This window comes from Polypterus senegalus, chromosome 2 (assembly GCF_016835505.1).
Source record: "Polypterus senegalus isolate Bchr_013 chromosome 2, ASM1683550v1, whole genome shotgun sequence".
NCBI lineage: Eukaryota > Metazoa > Chordata > Cladistia > Polypteriformes > Polypteridae > Polypterus > Polypterus senegalus.
The window spans coordinates 82,644,317-82,663,008 of NC_053155.1; positions in this window are offsets into that span (position 1 = coordinate 82,644,317).

Below are 18,692 nucleotides of genomic sequence, written 5' to 3' on the forward strand. Positions count from 1 at the left end.
AAAAGCAGTCAGTAATGGAGAAGGCGAAAGAGAAGAATGTTAGTCTTACCATGAGATGGGGCAAATAATGTGGTAATGGCAGAATTTGTATATGGCACCATTTATGTAGCTCAAAAATGCAATACTCATGTATTTAGTGAAAAAATAATCTTATACGTCTAAAACTGTTCTAGTGGTCCAATCACACATTAAATGCTTAGGGGGGAACCATCCAGTCCAGTCAGACATGTCACCCTTATTGACTTACTGTGTCCAAAGTAATACTGAGTTGATATATGCAAGGTGTTACTTTGAACCACACTGCTAGATTCATGCATTCATTTACTAATTTCATATACTGAAAATTCTGTTGCTAAAATGATTTCTCACTTTTGTGTGATATTTACTTTTAGCCAGTTTAGAGAGTTACTTGCCTGGTAAGGGACTGGAAAGGATAGACGTGGTACCATCGTGGCACAAAATAAGATAAAGGCTGATAAAGGTAATTTAAAGTCTACCCTGGCAGATGGAGAGCTCTGTGTGCCATAATGGACAGTTACCAAGGACTAGATGGCACTGGTACCTAACAATAAAATTTGTGTCCTAAATAGACCCCTCCATGGGCTCACGATAGAGGAAGGGAATTTGGTGCTCAGGGTGGAAGTCTGCAATGTTTAGAGAGAAGGCAACCCAGTACATGCAAAGTGTTCCAGTCCTTTTAAAAATAAAACAAAGGACTTGAAGGATTGGTAGGGAGCCAGTAAAATGCCTCTGGGGTCTGGATGAAGCCTGCTGCCTGATATGGAGAACAGTCTGTCTACAATATTTGCCTTCCCTAAATACTTCTCTCTTCAGAGATGTTATGTTCCCACTTCCCACTAGACCTTGTGTCTTGTGAAGTATATTAAACACCATGCATCTTGGCAGTGATTCTGGGGCTTGGCCAAGAAGTACCACTTGGATAGAGTTATAAGGCCTGTGGTACTGGGAGTCTGTGTTAAGTCGGGATGTGCTGACATAACAGCCAATGTTGGAACTTGTGCAGCAACCTGGGGCAATAACTCTGTTACTAGAAAACTGAGCCACACGAATGCAGCATAGCCCACCATCCTGTAAAGCGGAAGTGACAGTATGAACCCAAGTTAGATCTGAATGAGCCAACATGGGACTGGGCACAAAGGTAGTTACAGAGTTACAGTAATAAATCTATAAGGGCAAACATATAAGTGCTAACCAAAAATAGGCAAAGATTCATAAAAAAAGCATGATAAGCTAACACACCAGACCAATCCATGACATAAGATAATCCAAAATCTGAGGGACACAGCAAAGGCAAAATAACAAAAACAATAAATAAATAATAATCAGGAGCTTTAAATGGTAGTCATTGCTCAGATGGTGCTTGCTATGTTGCATCTATGAGATACTTATTGTAATTTAACACAAACTATACTTTTGTTACTTTCGTATTACTACTAAATGCAATATAGGCAGCTTCTATTCTAAAGTGTTGCGACTGATGCTTTATAAGTCTTAATAAGGCCAAGAAAACTATTTGCTGGGGACACCATAGTAATAACTGACAATTAGATTATAGGCAGCAATGAAATACAGTCAATATTCAGTGTTGTCACTTCTCTCTGTGTATTTTATAAGATTTGGCCTCACCTGCTTATGAAAAACATCCATCCATCCATCCATTTTCCAACCCGCTGAATCCGAACACAGGGTCACGGGGGTCTGCTGGAGCCAATCCCAGCCAACACAGGGCACAAGGCAGGAACCAATCCCGGGCAGGGTGCCAACCCACCGCAGGACACACACAAACACACCAAGCACACACTAGGACCAACTTAGAATCGCCAATCCACCTAACCTGCATGTCTTTGGACTGTGGGAGGAAACCGGAGCGCCTGGAGGAAACCCACGCAGACACGGGGAGAACATGTAAACTCCACCCAGGGAGGACCCGGGAAGCGAACCCAGGTCTCCTAACTGCGAGGCAGCAGCGCTACCACTGCGCCACCGTGCCGCCCCTTATGAAAAACATTTCTTACTTTTTTCTTTAATTATACATTCATCTTGTTACTTTCTCCTTTATAAAAAATAGGGAAAATATTGTAATCATCAAAAAATTTGATGCAGAGATTTTAATGAAACTCAACGTTTTAGACTTCCCCGGATCCAAAATATAATTTTTGGAATTATGTCTGTGTGCGTGTCTGTGTCCGAGTGTGTGTATGTGTGTGTGTATGTAGACATGATAACCGGAGTATGCTTTCACAGGTCAACCAAATTTTGCATACAAGAATAAGGTACAAAACATAGGTTTCTATCAACTTTTGGGCTAATTCCGCTAACCAAAGTGGTACTTTACCTTTAATTCCTAAAGCTGAAGAGTCCAACATATTATATAACTTTACTTTTATAATAATTGTTCAATATATTATTAATTTGATTTGTTCTTAATGCATAATATAAAAATATCATCATTGGCTTGGGGTTTACTCCTCAAATATCCATCCCCATATCTGAGTATACGACAATGTCTAGGGGAGACCATTCCTGATTTTTTTTTTTTCACTATTATGCTGTTAATCAGTGAGATTATTTATTTATTTAGCATTGTGAAAGTTCTTTGTTCCTAGAGATTTCTAGCCAAAGGTCACAAAGCTCCTAGTTAAACAATGATTACTTTATTGCAGCAAAAAACCTTATCTCAATGTTATAAAAAGTGTTATCACAACCTGGCCATAACCGCTGAACCTTGGACGTGTTAGAGAAATGTCCACCCACCCAAAGTTGGGAGTTTTGAACTGTAGCCCTCTATAATTTTCCAAACTACGAGACTCAGACAGCACCTAAAGCAGGGGTGTGCAAACTACGGCCTGCGGGCCACATCCGGCCCATTGGTCTTTTTAATCCAGCCCACCAAAGATTGCTACAGAATTGCCCAAATCAAATCATATCATAATTATGACTGCATTCATTTGACCTTGTCCTTTAATGCCTGGCATTCCACCAGGTGGCGCATTAGGCGCAGTGATACATTGACTTGATTTTGCGGAGCCCGGGCTACTCTTTGTTATTACTCTGCTACTGCTCTGAACCCATCTGCAACAATGAATGGGCCAAAGAAAAGAAAAGTTGACAGTGAGTGCCGAGTGTTTAATAAGGAATGGACAACTAAATACTTTTTCACTGAAGTCCGGTCAAAGGCTGTATGTCTTATTTGCCAAGAAACCATTACGGTTTTAGAGGAATACAACATCAGCCGTCACTTTTCACCAAGCATGCTAATTATGCTAACAACCAGTCAACACAAGAACGGACGGCTACCCCTCAGAGGTTGACGGTTAGTTTGCAGGCTGAGCAAAACACCTTTATCTGACAAACTGCCATCCAAGAATCAAGCACGAAGGCAAGTTATGTGATGGCATTCAAATTAGCAAAGACCAGCAAGCCTTTCTCCGAAGGGGAGTTTCTAAAAGAGTGCTTGGTAGAAACAGCAGGTATCTTGTGTCCTGAGAGCAAGAACAAATTTGAAAAAATTAGCTTATCATGCAGGACAGTGACTCGTCATGTTGAGCTAATTGACGAAGACTTAGCTAGAAAGCCAAACAAAAAAGCAGAGTCATTTACATTATATTCCTTGGCACTGGATGAAAGTAATGACATAAAGGACACCGCTCAGCTTTTAATTTTTATCAGAGGGATTAATGACAATTTTGAGATTATGGAGGAGTTTTTGGCCATGGAATCCCATCCATCCATCCATCCATCCATCCTCTTTTGCTTATCCGAGGTCGGGTCGCGGGGGCAGCAGCTTAAGCAGAGAGGCCCAGACTTCCCTCTCCCCGGCCACTTCTTCCAGCTCTTCCGGGAGAATCCCAAGGCGTTCCCAGGCCAGCCGGGAGACATAGTCCCTCCAGCGTGTCCTGGGTCTTCCCCGGGGCCTCCTTCCGGTTGGATGTGCCCGGAACACCTCACCAGGGAGGCGTCCAGGAGGCATCCTGATCAGATGCCCGAGCCATGGAATCCCTAAAGGGGAAAATGCGGGGAGAGGACTTGTATGACAGCGTGTTGGGGGTCATCAAAAGGCACACGCTACCTTGAAGTACGCCCGCCAGCGTTACCACAGATGAATCGCCAAATCTGACTGGAAAAAACGTCGGTTGCTCAAAAGAATCCAGGAGAGGGTGAAGGAGGACAACCCTGAGCAGGAGGTAATTTTCTTACACTGCCTAATCCACCAGGAAGCACTGTGCAAATCCATATTGCAGCTTGAAGCCAGTTGTAAAACTCGTTAACTTTATTCGAGCGAGGGGACTTCAGCATCGTCAGTTTATTAAGTTTCTTGAAGAAATTGACGCTGATCACCAGGACTTGCTTTACCACTCCAATGTCCACTGGTTAAGTTTGGGGAAAGTATGTTGACGAGTGTGGGAGCTCAAACAGGAGATTATCTCATTTTTAGAGTTACTTGAGAAAGCTGACGATTTTCCTGAGCTGAGTGACACAGATTGGCTTTGTGATTTAGCTTTTGCTGTGGACATACTGACACGCATGAATGAGCTGAACGTGACGCTACAAGGGAAAGATCAGTTTGAGCATGAAATGTACACAAACGTCAGAGCCTTCAAAACCTAGCTAGCTTTATTCTCAAAGTAAATGTCAAACAACTCATTCGCTCATTTCCCCACACTGGCTACGCTGAAAGAGGTCCCTCGACTTGTGAAAAAATACAGGAAATCACTGGACGACCTGCATGGAGATTTCTGCCGTCGGTTCTCTGATTTTGGAAAAATTTACAAGTCACTTCAGCTGGTGTCATGTCCCTTCACACAAGACCCTGAAACGGCGCCACAGGAGTTGCAGTTGGAACTGATTGATCTCCAATGTGACACCATCTTAAAGGAGAAGTTCAACTCTCTTAAACTGGATGAGTTTTATGTTTCGTTAAGCGCAGCCAAATTTCCAAACATCCAGAAGATGGCACAGAGGATGCTGGTGTTGTTTGGCTGTACATATGTGTGTGAACAGACTTTTAGTGTGGTGAACGCCAAGAAAGCACCCTACAGATCCCAGTTGAGTGATGAACACCTCAGATCTGTTCTGAGAATTGCTACAACAAAACTAACACCAGACTTATGATCAACAACAATGTTCCACACTAAAAGTGAACGAAAATATTAAGAGCTTACAATTGTACTTGATAGCCACTAAAGCACATTATTTCATGTCAGATATTAAAAAAACAAAGAGAGTCTCATTCATTTAATCTGTTTATTTTGAGAGAGAGAAAATGAAAGAGAAGGACGGAAAATACTATTTAAAAACATTCTGGCACTTAGTCATTTTCACAATATTGGGATCTGCGCTTAAAAAATAGATATAATTAAATGTAAAAATATAATTATAAATTCAAAAAAATCAGAAAGTTTAGTTTTTACCAGTTTGCAGACTCCAGGCCTTATCAAACTACTAAATTTATGTGTTGTTCAGTAAAGATATGGCCAACTGAGTAATTGTAGTAGTCTGGTTTTTATCACTTGTGGCCCACCAGGCTGGCACCGCCAGCTGAACCCGACACAGACATGTGTGGGACACAAGGTTCAATGCACCCTCATGATTTTATTTTCTTTTTCCCTTTTGGGAAATGCCCTCCCCATTCCCTACAAGTCCAAGCACAAGCACAGCACAATACCATAAGTCTCTTTCTTCACTCTTTCCTTCTCCTCCTTCACTTCCTTGGATCAAGCTTCGTCACTCCTCCTGACTCTGGCTCCTTTTATAATTCACTCGGAAGTGCTCCAGGTGCTTGATTACTCATTTACGACAGCACTTCCAGGGGTGGCAGAAAAATTGCCCATAAGGGCTCAGCAGCTCCTGCTGCGGCACCCCCTGGTGGCGCCTGCAGATCCCAACAGGGCTGCCCAACACTCCAACTCCCAGGCAGCCCTGCAGGAGTCTGAGGCACTGCTGCAACCCATGGGGATTGCCATCTAGCGTCCCGGGGGAGGTAACGCTCTGGCCACTCTTGATCCCCCAGTCCTCGCAGCATGGAGGCTACACACTTCATTAACAAATGACCTTTCCAAACATCAGCTTTCTGCTCAAATGAAGAGAATCGTTAGATTTTTTAAAAGGATTTCTCACTACTATGTGTAGTGACAGCCAATTTGTAATCATGAAAAATGGAAACACCTCATTGTTAAACTGAGACATGTTTCACTTGTGATGCATATCTTAGCTGGTCCAGAAGGCTTTTTGTATTCAGTACATTTTAACATCAGGCTTTTAATTGATTACATACAATAATTGCAAACAAAGCCAGAAGCTCCCCATAACTGACATCAGACTACATGAGCACCCTAGAATTTACTTTTGATGTGTGTTGCTGGGTCAGCTGCTGTGCATGTCACAATGACATCCTATAGTACATTGTCACTTACTAACATTCTTTCAAATATTACCCACACCTGAGGATTTAATTTAGATTATTCTGATGTTTAAATTTGGAAGAATTAAGTTAATATGACTGGCGAGCTTTGTTGGGATAATAGCCTGTCCTCGTCTAGACTGTTCTAATGTTCTAGTGTTTAAATCTACCTTGCGTACTGGAGATTAGTAACAACAGCTTTGAAAGTTGCCCAAAGCTCTTGTTACGCTACATAGATTAGAAGTGGAGAGCTTACCATTTAAGTAAAATCATCATTTTAGTATGCTTCACTATTACCAGAACTAGAATCTGTAATCCCGTTACCTGCTGTTGCTGAAGAAACACCAATATTATAACCAAAAATATCTTCTTTTTCTTCACATGCTTTCCAGTCTGACAGCACATATTCAGCTCTCCTGCTGTCACAAATGCAATCCAACAACCACCCTCTGAAACTACCTGCAGTTCACTGGAGATGCATAGCCTCTGGGACAATTTAGTGCATGCAACTAGCAGTGGAATCAAAGAGATAATTTACATTTTTTTACTTTTATTTGCTTGGCTGACACTTTTATCCAAAGCAACTTACAAAAGAGGTAAACATAATCATGTAACATTAGGCTAGGGCAGGGGTCCTCATTCACGGTCCTGGAGAGCCGCAGTGGCTGCAGGTTTTTGCTCCAACCCAGTTGCTTAATAAAAAGCACTAAAAGTAACACTTCTGCTTCACTTTAGTGATTTTGAGCCCTTATTGCTTAATTTTGTCTTAAACAGCTATTTTAATTGCTCCTTATTATCAATAACATGCAAATGACAAGAGAGAGCAGCATTTCTTCGTTTAGCTTATTTACATTTACACCTGTGTGTATTTATCTGCACTATTGGGTTTATTTAAATACTTGGAAGAAAAATGAAGAGAAAAAAGTGAAGGACTGAGAATTACTCGTCCATTTTAGCCTTCAAATCATTTGCATGATAGAAAGGGAAAGAAAATCTAGGATATGAGAATGACCTGACATAGCTGAGTTAATTTAATTTCATAGCTTGTTAGTGCTTTATTGGCAAGAATTGCTTTCTAATTAAGCAACCAGGTCAGAACAAAAACCTGTAGCCACTGCGGCTCTCCAGGACTGGGATTGAGGACCCCTGGGCTAGGGCCTGTTTGTTCAGCAAGTATAGTAGGACAGGTAACAAAAGCTGATTGCCACAAGTGAAAAGATGTAATAACTAATACATTTACAAACATAGAATTACATTCAATAAAGCAATTAAACGTAATGTAACAACAAATCAACCAACAGTATGAAAGATTTTTTCAATCAATTCGACAGATATTCACAGAACAGGTGGGTTTTCAGTTGCTTCTTAAATTCATTGAGGGAGTCAGTAGTTTGGATGGAGGTGGGCAGCTCATTACACCGACTAGGAACAACACAGGAAAAGAGTCTGAATTGAGAATTGATAACAAGTAGAGGTGGCATCACTAGACGCTGTTCCCTGGAAGACCTGAGTGGGCAAGAACGAGCATAGCACCTCACCAGTGTCTCCATATAGGCAGATGCTGAACTATTGACTACTCTGTAGGCAAGCATCAGGGATGTGAACTTAATGTGTGCTTCTTAAGTTAGCCAATGTAGAGACTTGAAGAGAAGAGTGACATTGGCTAGTCTCGACTGTTTAAATACAAGATGGGCCACTGCATTCTGGACTATCTGCAGCAGCTTGATAGCACATATGGATAATGGTAAAAAAGATAAAGAGGACTAGAATGACCAGTCTAGCAAGAGGAATGTTTCTTCGAAAAACAAAGAGCAAATGTTTATGCATACATTTTCATTAATTTTCATTAAAAATAAAAGTATCACTTGTGCCATGAAAAGGTTTTGTTGTTGTTATGGTTATTTTGTTTCTGTAGGTTTTTTCCACGGTGTACATCTCAACAAAGAATGTGGTCGATTTGTGAAGCAAATGCTCTCTGTAAGGCACACAGATGCACCTGGTAAATCTCTTTTCTAATATGTTACCATGGCATCAATGTTAAGTGGTACAATAATAATAATTATCACATCATGTTACTTTATATTGGCTAAGGGTTAAAAATTCTTCAAAAGAAATTTTGGAGAGTTCCTCTAAGAGAAAATGTGATTTTACAATTTCAAATAATATAGAACATTAGTTACCCACTAAGATTGGGACCTTTCCAGTTAACCAAGGCAAGTCTACATGTAGTGTGGTATAGGTTATTACAGTCAATGTGTCCTTATCTACCTTAAGTCCAACTGGGAGTACACCAAATATTGATGTTAAAGGGTTAGGAGTGATTGTGACAAATCTTATAAGCATTTAAAGATTTTGGTGCATTTTCAAAACATATGGTCTAGTGATGCTGGAGCTAAATGGCACAACTCACAAATTAGATCTTGCCTGGAAAACATTTTGGACAATTTTAAACAAGATAAGTGTGATTGATGAAAGATTTTCAGTTGAATTATTGAGGGCTTGACACATACAGAGCTAGAATGTTTTTTATGTATGACTGACTTCCCCTGCCTTTCTGAGATGTTAATTGAAAAGTCATTTTTCCACCATATCCTAGGATTATTGAAGGGAAGATTCTTTGAGATGTTTTTATATATTGTTGCAATGCTGTCTGAGCCTTTAAGAAAGACAGAAACGAGTGGGAGGTCTGGAAAATCGAATACAGTTCTTTTAACTAAATTTCTTCTTTGAAAATAGTGGAGAAATTGTGTTGCTGAAAAGTTTCATGTAGACAGCAATTGTTAATAAGTTACAAATAAGTTAGCTATTGTGGACTTGAACCCGGACACAGACAGGCGGACATCTTAAGTTCACCCAACACACGTTTATTCATTCTGTGGTCCGGCGGCGGTCCCTGGGGTAAACCGCTCCCGCGGGGTTGTGCACAGGGCGCTCCCGCGGCGAGTGTGTGGGGTCCGCTGCCATGCCGGGTCGTCCACAGAAATATTAGTTTCTAAAACAGGTCCACACCTTAACCCAGGTGGAACATCCTGCCGACTGTGGACTTGAACCCGGACACAGACTGGCGGACATCTTAAGTTCACCCAACACACGTTTATTTACAGTTATATATACAATAATTACGTCCGTGCACGTCCCAGTGCCTCTTGCACCGTTCCCCCAGGCCACACAGTCAAAATGCCTCTCTCTTGGCCGCCTCCCGTCCTCTCTCTATCTCCGCCCTCTTCCACCTGACTTCCACCAACGACTGAAGGGAGGCGGCCCCTTAAATAGGAACCCGGATGGACTCCAGCTGCTTCCCGGCACTCCTCCGTAGCCACGCCCCAATGTGATGGAAATGCCGGCTGCGCACCTGGAAGCCGTCCGGGTGTCCCCTGTCGTCTTCCCCCCAGCACTTCCTGGTGTGGCAGAAGTGCTGGACTCCAGGGATATTCAGGCACCGGGGCGCCGCCTGGCGGTGGCCACGGGTCCCTACAGGGCTGGGCTTCTAAGCCCTGTACCCGTGGCCCCCAACATAACCAGGGCGGACGCCCTCGCGTCTGGAGGAGGCACAAGCCCTCCTCCGGTCCTCCTGGGCGTCCCGGCCAGGCTCCAGTCCCGGCCGGATACCACACTATATATAATTATCTAAGTATTCTTTTAAGAGTCTTTTTCCAAAGATTAATTACTGAGCAGGTTTGAGAATATTGAAAAAAGGTGCTTATTTTCTAGAGGAGCAACAGATGAAAACTTCTTTTCCTTGAAGTGTGTCCTGCATTGGTTAAATATTCTGACTGATTGGTTAACGGCTGGATTATTGGCTTATTGATAAAAATGAGTATTTACTGGGGCACAAAGCAGGGCATATAAAAGAAGCCAGATTTTATTTTCGTTGCTGACCAGGCTGGTGCAAATTCATTTATTTCTGCTAATTTCTAGGTCTTTAATGTGTGTATACTGTATTTGCTGCCCAGTAACAAAACTAAAAGTGAGGTAGTGCCATGCCACCTTCTGCTTTAGGTCTTTGTAGAGTTGGACTAATGGTAAAGATATTTGTGAGTCTGATATATACAGTACCATATCATCTGTGTATAGTGATATTTTTTTTGAGTCCTTCTCTGATAATTCATTTTACCTGTAATGTATTTAAAAAATGAATAGCCAATGGCTCAATGGCTATTGCAAAAAGTAATGGTGATAGAGGCTACCCTTGTTAAGTAACACATTCTAGTCTGAAGTAGTCTGAGTTCATGTTGTTAATGTGAATGTAGGTATCTGGACCGGTATAGAGTAAGTAAGTAAGATAGTAGAGAGCCTCATTTGACTCTGACAAAGGCTTTTTCTGCATGTAAATATAGTAAGATTTCTTATGTGTTGGTTGAGTATAGTAAATTAAACAGAAGCCAAAGGTGTTAAGCTAAGTGCCTGCCTTTAGTGAATCCGGTTAGGTCTTGTGATATTACAGAAGGAAGCACTTTCTCAATTTTTCTGGCTAAAGATTTTTGGAGTATTTTAACATCATTATTCGGGAGTGAAATTGGTCTGCATGATACACATTCTAGTAAGTCCTTATTTTTCTTCAGAAAAACTGTAACCAACGAAGAATCTGAGGTAAAATTTTATTTTCTGTAGATTTTATGAATGTATGAATAATGATGGAGCTAATTTAGTTGAACATTTTTATAAACTTCCACTGGGTATCCATCAGTGTCTGCTTTTATTCCCACTTAAGGGGGAGTTCATAGCATCCATTAGTTCTGGTAGTGTCAGAGGCTTGCCAAGTTTTTCTGCTTTAAGAGTATCAAGTTGTGATATTTATATTGTATTAAACTGTAAAAGTTAAGGATTATGAAATGAGAGTTTTGTTAGAAACCATCTTCAAAATATAATTTGTTTAACAGAAATTATATTTCTAATGCACATCTGATGAGTGCTGAATAGCTTAAATATTTATTTTCTGACCTTTTATTGTTCTATGAGAAATTAACTTCCTTTGTTTAAAATAGTTTACACAGCTTCTTTAAAAAAAACAGTAAGAAAGAAATAACAATTATGAGCTTTAGCAAAAGTGGTATAGTATATCCAATTGAAATAAATTACATACGAGCATCCCAGCACGCAATTTAAGCAAAGTCTCTGAGGTACAAATTATAAAGCTTCTTCAAGACAAATAAACAGAACTGATTTTCAGAAAGGCACAACTGTCTAAAATTCTAAAGTACTGTGGCGTATCAAGCAAGGAAAACTGACTTTCACAAATGCTATACTTCTTATTTTGCAAGTACTTCCAACACAGCTAAAGGGAAATGTGTCACTCAGGTTTTCCAATTAGTAGTAGAAAACACTCCTTTGATTACACATTTAGTGCATTTTCAGAAGGCTAATTGCTAAAAACATCAATGTAGGTAAGGTAGCAAAATTTTAAAGGTTTAATCTCGACTCATTAGTGTGTTGACGAAATTAAGAGTAAATGGTTTCAAATTAGCATAAATAGGCAGAAACCAATAAAGAAAACTGGTAAAATAAATAAATAAATAAAGGCTCTGTAAATTATTGGTTAACAGTACCTTCACCTACTGTATAGAATGCAATGTCTGGACTGAGCTTAGAGACAAACTGGGAAACAGCAGTAAAACCTTGTAATCAAGTGAAGCACACTGATAGTCCAGTGTCTGGAAGTCAACACCTGAATATAAAGGAAAGATGGCAGCGAATAAATATTCACCTGGTGTTACTAATCAGACTCAGTGACATGACTCAGAAAAACAGATGTTAATATTTGAACTGGGAATTAAGTTATTTATCTCAAAGATACACTGGAATAGCTTAACTGAGAAGCACACGAGAATGCAGGTATCTGAACTGGGAACAGCAGCAGCTTTGCTTAGGAAAACACTAGAATACATTGTTTGAATGTCGAGGAAAGATGGCATAGATCAAATATGCAGGTGGTTTTAGTGGTTGAGCTGGAATAGTATATCTCAAAAATAGTCAGGGGATCAGTTTCTGAAGTGGAGTCAATTTGTATTAGGTATCTGAACTCGGAAAACAAGATACTTGTATCTGTCATGAGGACGATGGAATATTATTTTGATTAAAACATCCAATTAAAAAAAAAATACTTTAGAAACCAATTGTTGTATTTACTACAGGTTAGAACTAGTATAGATAAAATCTCAGGAACTGACTGGCCAGCAAACAGATAGAAGATGAAAGGCCATTAACAGGCTGGCATAGCCTGAAATGGATGAGAAAGGTAGAATTTATGGCACCCTTCTGTTTCCATGTGGTAAGCATAGGCTGGAATCTGCCTGTGATGAGTGATGCATAAACTAGACTGGAAACAGTGGAGTCAGCCTTTACTTTGATATCCCATTGGTCTGGGATGTACTTCAAGGAAGCAGGAGTAACATAAAGACATAGGTAACAAAAAAACTTGATCTTTCTCTCTGTTATTTTCCATCCTGAAAAGGCTATTGCTCTTGACAGCCGAATTAAGATTGGCCATGCTGCTTGTTTCTGCCATTCCATGCAAAGGGTATGTGGGAGCAAAGACCAAGGCAGACTAGAGACTAATCAACATGCTGAGCCAGAAGGTTACCAGGTAGACTATGCAAAATGAACTGATTACTACCCACGTTGTATTAATATTATTTTGCTAACATTCACATTTGTACCTTTCTTACAGTTTGGGCATATTATCTACAAGCACAAATAAATGTGTAACCTTTTCGCCTGCCTATTCTGGTACTCTATCTAATTGCCTAGGGATACAGATGTAAAACAAACATGGATGTTTTGAACTACAGTAGCAATCAACTCTTATAGTGTTTGTCTTTGGGGCATTCAGTTAAGGTCCAAGTTGTTAAGAGTATAAAGGAGAACAGTATCACCCTACAACAGCAAAATTGGATCAAAGACATGCTGGGAGTCGGTGTCTGAATGAAATAGGAGTAGAAATTACATGACTTAAGGATATACAGGGAGTCAGAGTTGGAACTGAGAGATGAAAATTCTTGGTTCAAATATTAACAAAGAGATATCTCAATGTGTGTTAAATACATCAGCTGTGCAGTAACTTGACTCAAAAGCACACTGAAGATAAATATTTGAAGTGGAAGATAGCAAACTGGGAGTAGTAACACAATTTAGAAACACACATGAAGTCAGTGTTTGAACTGGCAGAGGATATTAACTGGACCACGGACAAGTTTGTAACCATTATCTGAAGTAGGCGGTGAGGAGGCTCGACTCAGAAATATGCTAGGAGTCAAGAGTCAGAACAGAAAGATGACGTGGCTGGGCTCAGAGGTAATATTTGAAAAAAAAAAGAACTTTTGTAGCTGAAGAGGGAGGCATCAAGACTTTATTTATAAACACATGGGGAGCCTTGACTAGTCTGTGGCATTGAGACAATTTTAAATAAATAATCACGTCTCAACAAATACAGGCTACAATCAGGAGCGGGTGTGTGTGAGTTTGTTTCATTCCGCAGTGGATTGGGGAGGGCTGGCTGATCGCACCGCACACATGATTGGAAACATTTGGATAGGTCAGGTGCCTCAATTGTGCCTCAGAGCAAGTGGCATATTGCACCTGGATCCAATTGGACACAGGAGATAAGTGGAGCCTGGACGGCTAAGATGATGACAGAAAGAGAAGACAAAGAAAAGAGTGGAGTTAAAAAGGATGTAGAGAAAGTCAGGAAGCAGAGACAGCAAGAGTGGGGAGAAGGAGGCAGCCAGGACGAGAGCCCCTTGGAGGAAGGTGAGGCCAATGCTTAGGGGCTGAAGAGGGTCAATCCCACTGAGCAAAGCTTATCAAGTGACTCTCCACGTCAAACCTAGGAGGGGCAGTCGGATTCAGAGCGGGGAGGATTAGATCAATATGGCGCCCTGCTGGGGCCACAGACAGCAGCAGGGATCTGAGTCTAGGAAGAAATGAGTTTCGGTATGGTACCCTGCAGTGTGCCATGGTCAACAGGGATTCAAACCTACGGCAGAAAGTGGGCTGTACCTGTTGGCAGGACATCTCCTCTGTCTGCAGGATCCCATACAAGGTAAGAATAGGAGATGTTGATTTTAAAGGGATGCACTTGGGTACTGGGTTTTAAGAGACTGTGTCCTGCCAAGTGATTTTAACCTTGTTTTAACCGAGTATTTATTGAGACTGTTTTTAACCTCAACAAACACTGTTTTTATGGATTATTCATCTATAGGAGAAGATTTAGCACTTAACTTTAATTTGAACACTTTGATTTGATTTTTTGATTAATTTTAATAAAAGCACTGTTCACTTTTGCACTTACTCCTTGACTGGACATTTCTGTTCTCATTTGCCCGGCTCAACTTGGTTATGACTATCGACAATCTGGGTTCAAGAGGTTCCTGGATGCAGTGGGAGCATGGAGCAAACCCAGACCATCATAGTTATAGATAGATAGATAGATAGATAGATAGATAGATAGATAGATAGATAGATAGATAGATAGATAGATAGATAGATACTTTATTAATCCCAAGGGGAAATTCACAAAATCCAGCAGCAGTATACTGATACAAAGTTATTTGTTATTATATCAAAAAGCTACTGAGAGTTGGTATCAAAACTTGGACTTGAGTGGGCTTATTTAAATAACTTTCATAGTTTCGGCAGGGGACATGGAAGGAGAACAGATTTAAAGGAGGGGCACTCTGAAATTGAGGTGTCTTAGAGCAGGGCATGATGAGAATCAGTGAACTAACCAGGAGAAGAATTTGCAAGGTTCATAGACACACTGGGGGTCTTAACTCAGTTATACACATAGGGTACAAGTCTTAAACAAGAATGTAAGGTGACTTGGTTTGGGTACACACCTGAGTGAATATTAAAAACAGCTAGGTGATATGATGTATTTCAGAGTCAGTGTCTTAGGCGGAAGGTGAAGCGATTTGAGTCAGTGAGCTCCTGAGAGTTCATGGTTGAGCATAATTATTCCCCAGGGATCCCTCTGGATTCAGATTCATACTTGACCTTACAAAGTGAAAATTGCCTAGTAAAATTCCAGTTCTTTTCATTTTTATAAGAATAACATGATTTGTTAAAGTCATGATTTTTGCAGTGGAAACTAACAACAGTCTCATAAAACCAATGCTGTAAAAATTATTTGCTGGTAAATACACAGAAAGGTAAATAAAACAGCTTCAGGATATTTTATTCCTATGTATTTTACATTTTACCGGCTTTATTGGTGATTGAACATTCCTTTCTTCATGCCAGTAGCCCCTATGTGAAACTTGTATGTACAAACAAAGAAATGATATAATGATGTTACTGGAGGACCAAATGATTTTCATGGGTATTAAATCTTCCAATTTCTATTTTCTGAGACTAACATGTTGGCACTGGCTTTGCATATTTATAGAGTGTAAAAAAAGACACTTCTTATGGAGACTGGAGGAATTAAAAAGAAAGGAAAAAAGAAAACAGATTTGTCGCAAGATTCATTTTTATATAGCTGTACACACAAGTCTCAGGTCCTAAAGACTCCTTTATTTGGCACATTACCATCTCACCAGGCTCCAGTTCATACCAATAGATATCAGTGGCACAGTATTCACAAGAGCATTCTTTCTTCTCTTTTTATCCTTCTCCTTCTCCACCTCTCCAGCTGAGTATTAAGTCATGCTGCTGACTCTGACTCACCTAGTTGAGGAGAAGAGGCTTCTTGGATAGTCAGACCTTATTTCTAGTACATTATAAGCACACACTTCCGGAACAAATGTCGCTCTTGAAAAAGATACCTCCAGTGGCCCATGTAGTCCCAAACAGGGCTTCCCATTCCAATTATATTTCCCATTTGGGCCTGTGGCAACCGAGTCTATAAGAAAACTGGAGATATGCTGCCACATCACAGACTGGAAGAATATATTGCAGGCAGGACTCTGTTGCCCTTTCCTTTTAAAATCCTTCCATTCAGGACAATTTCTTTACACTGTCCTTTACAATGTACTAGTTAAGCCCACGTCACACATAATACATGCTGATTCTACAGTCATGTTGTGCAGAGACACCAGCTAATTTTAAAGAATTATCCAGGGCAGTGGATGCTGACCTCCATCTGTGTGCTTATCCTCAGGTCTTGTATTTGAAGGTACTGGTGGTACTTTAATTTAAGCCATCTATGCCTTTTAGTTTTGGTGTTAACCCAGCGTTTCTCAACCTTTAAGTATCTGCAACCCGAGTTTTCATAACAGTTTTAATCGCGCCCCCTAGTAGCCCACTAATACCAATTTGTTCTTTTTTAATTAATGATATATCATTATATGCATATTTTATTATGCCTACTTAACTTTTATCGACATTTATCTAACTCTATATTTATTTTTCTAGTATCAGAATGTAGTTTAAGTTAATTTGTTTTGGTTTCAAAAGATGTATTTTTCATATTTTTGATTCTTGTTTTCTTTTTTCACATCTTCGCGTCCCCCTTTTTGATACTTCATACCCCCCTAAGGGGCCTCGCCCCACAGTTTGAGAACCACTGGATTAACCAAATATGTCCCAAGAAACTAAGTTCAGAAAAAAAGAAAGAAAAACTTTGTCCTTTGCAATGATATCTGAATGAAAATTACATAACCTAATATGCAAAAAATGCATATGCAAAAGCTACAGAAAAACATTTAAATAGGAATTGTTTTGCTTTTATTTGTCAAACAAATCTGCCAATATGGTAAGCAAAATTTACTTGATTAGATTAAAGTAAGCTAATTATTAATTAGTCAATAATTCTTATAATAAGAAAACAAGATTTAATGTCATGATATAAATACTTTTCACTGGCTTAGATATCATTTCTTGCAGTGCAATCAACTATGTGTTGCCACATAACTACAAACTTTCATAGCTATCATAGGTCTTTTGGTGTCCTCCCTCTCTAGTATTCCTCTTTCATGATCACTCAGTTTTCGTGGATGGCCTCCTCTAGAGAGATTTACAACTGTGCCACACTCTTTCCATTTCTTAATGATTCATTTAAGTGGACTCAATGGATATTGAGTAACAGATAGATAGATAGATAGATAGATAGATAGATAGATAGATAGATAGATAGATAGATAGATAGATAGATAGATAGATAGATAGATAGATACTTTATGAATCCCAAGGGGAAATTCACATACTCCAACAGCAGCATACTGATAAAAACAATATTAAATTAAAGAGTGATAAAAATGCAGATAAAACAGACAATAACATTGTATAATGTTAACGTTTACCACCCCGGGTGGAACGGAAGAGTCGCATAGTGTGAGGGAGGAACGATCTCCTCAGTCTGTCAGTGGAGCAGGACAGTAACAGCAGTCTGTCGCTGAAGTTGCTCCTCTGTCTGGAGATGGTACTGTTCAGTGGATGCAGTGGATTCTCCATGACTGACAGGAGCAAGCTCAGCGCCCGTCGCTCCACCACAGATGTCAATCTGTCCAGCTCCGTGCCTACAATAGAGCCTGCCTTCCTCACCGGTTTGTCCAGGCGTGAGGCGCCCTTCTTCTTTATGCTGCCTCCCCAGCACACCACTGCGTAGAAGAGGGCACTCGCCACAACCATCTCTTTAAAAGCAATTTCAAGCATTACTACCGTTTCTACAGATGCTTTCCCTAAGAGAAAACAAAATTTAACACAGATTTGATGTTTTTTATCATCACCCATCAAAAAAATCGCAGAACATGTTTAATAAGCGCCAAGTAAAACCACCATGGAACACCATATGAACAACACAGAGCAATGCCACTTGGTAGACTTCATCAGAATACTGATAGATAGATAGATAGATAGATAGATAGATAGATAGATAGATAGATAGATAGATAGATAGATAGATAGATAGATAGATAGATAGATAGATAGATAGATAGATAGATAGATAGATAGATAGATAGATAGATAGATAGATCTCCTCAGTCTGTCAGTGGAGCAGGACAGTGACAGCAGTCTGTCGCTGAAGCTGAAGGAGATGATACTGTTCAGTGGATGCAGTGGATTCTCCATGATTAACAGGAGTCTGCTCAGTGCCCGTCGCTCTGCCACAGATGTCAAACTGTCCAGCTCCATTCTACACCTAGCGGCAAAGTTCGCAGCTAAGTCTAGATTGCACGGCAGGTACAGATTCTGGTTATTTTTGGGTACCCCCTTGTATGCTGTGCTCAAGTGGACATAAACTAGTTTGACTTTTAAACAGTAGTAGGCTGAGTTGGGAATATAAAAATTAAAAGAAGAGAACCATGGGAAGTACCCAGTCAGGACACAACCCTGG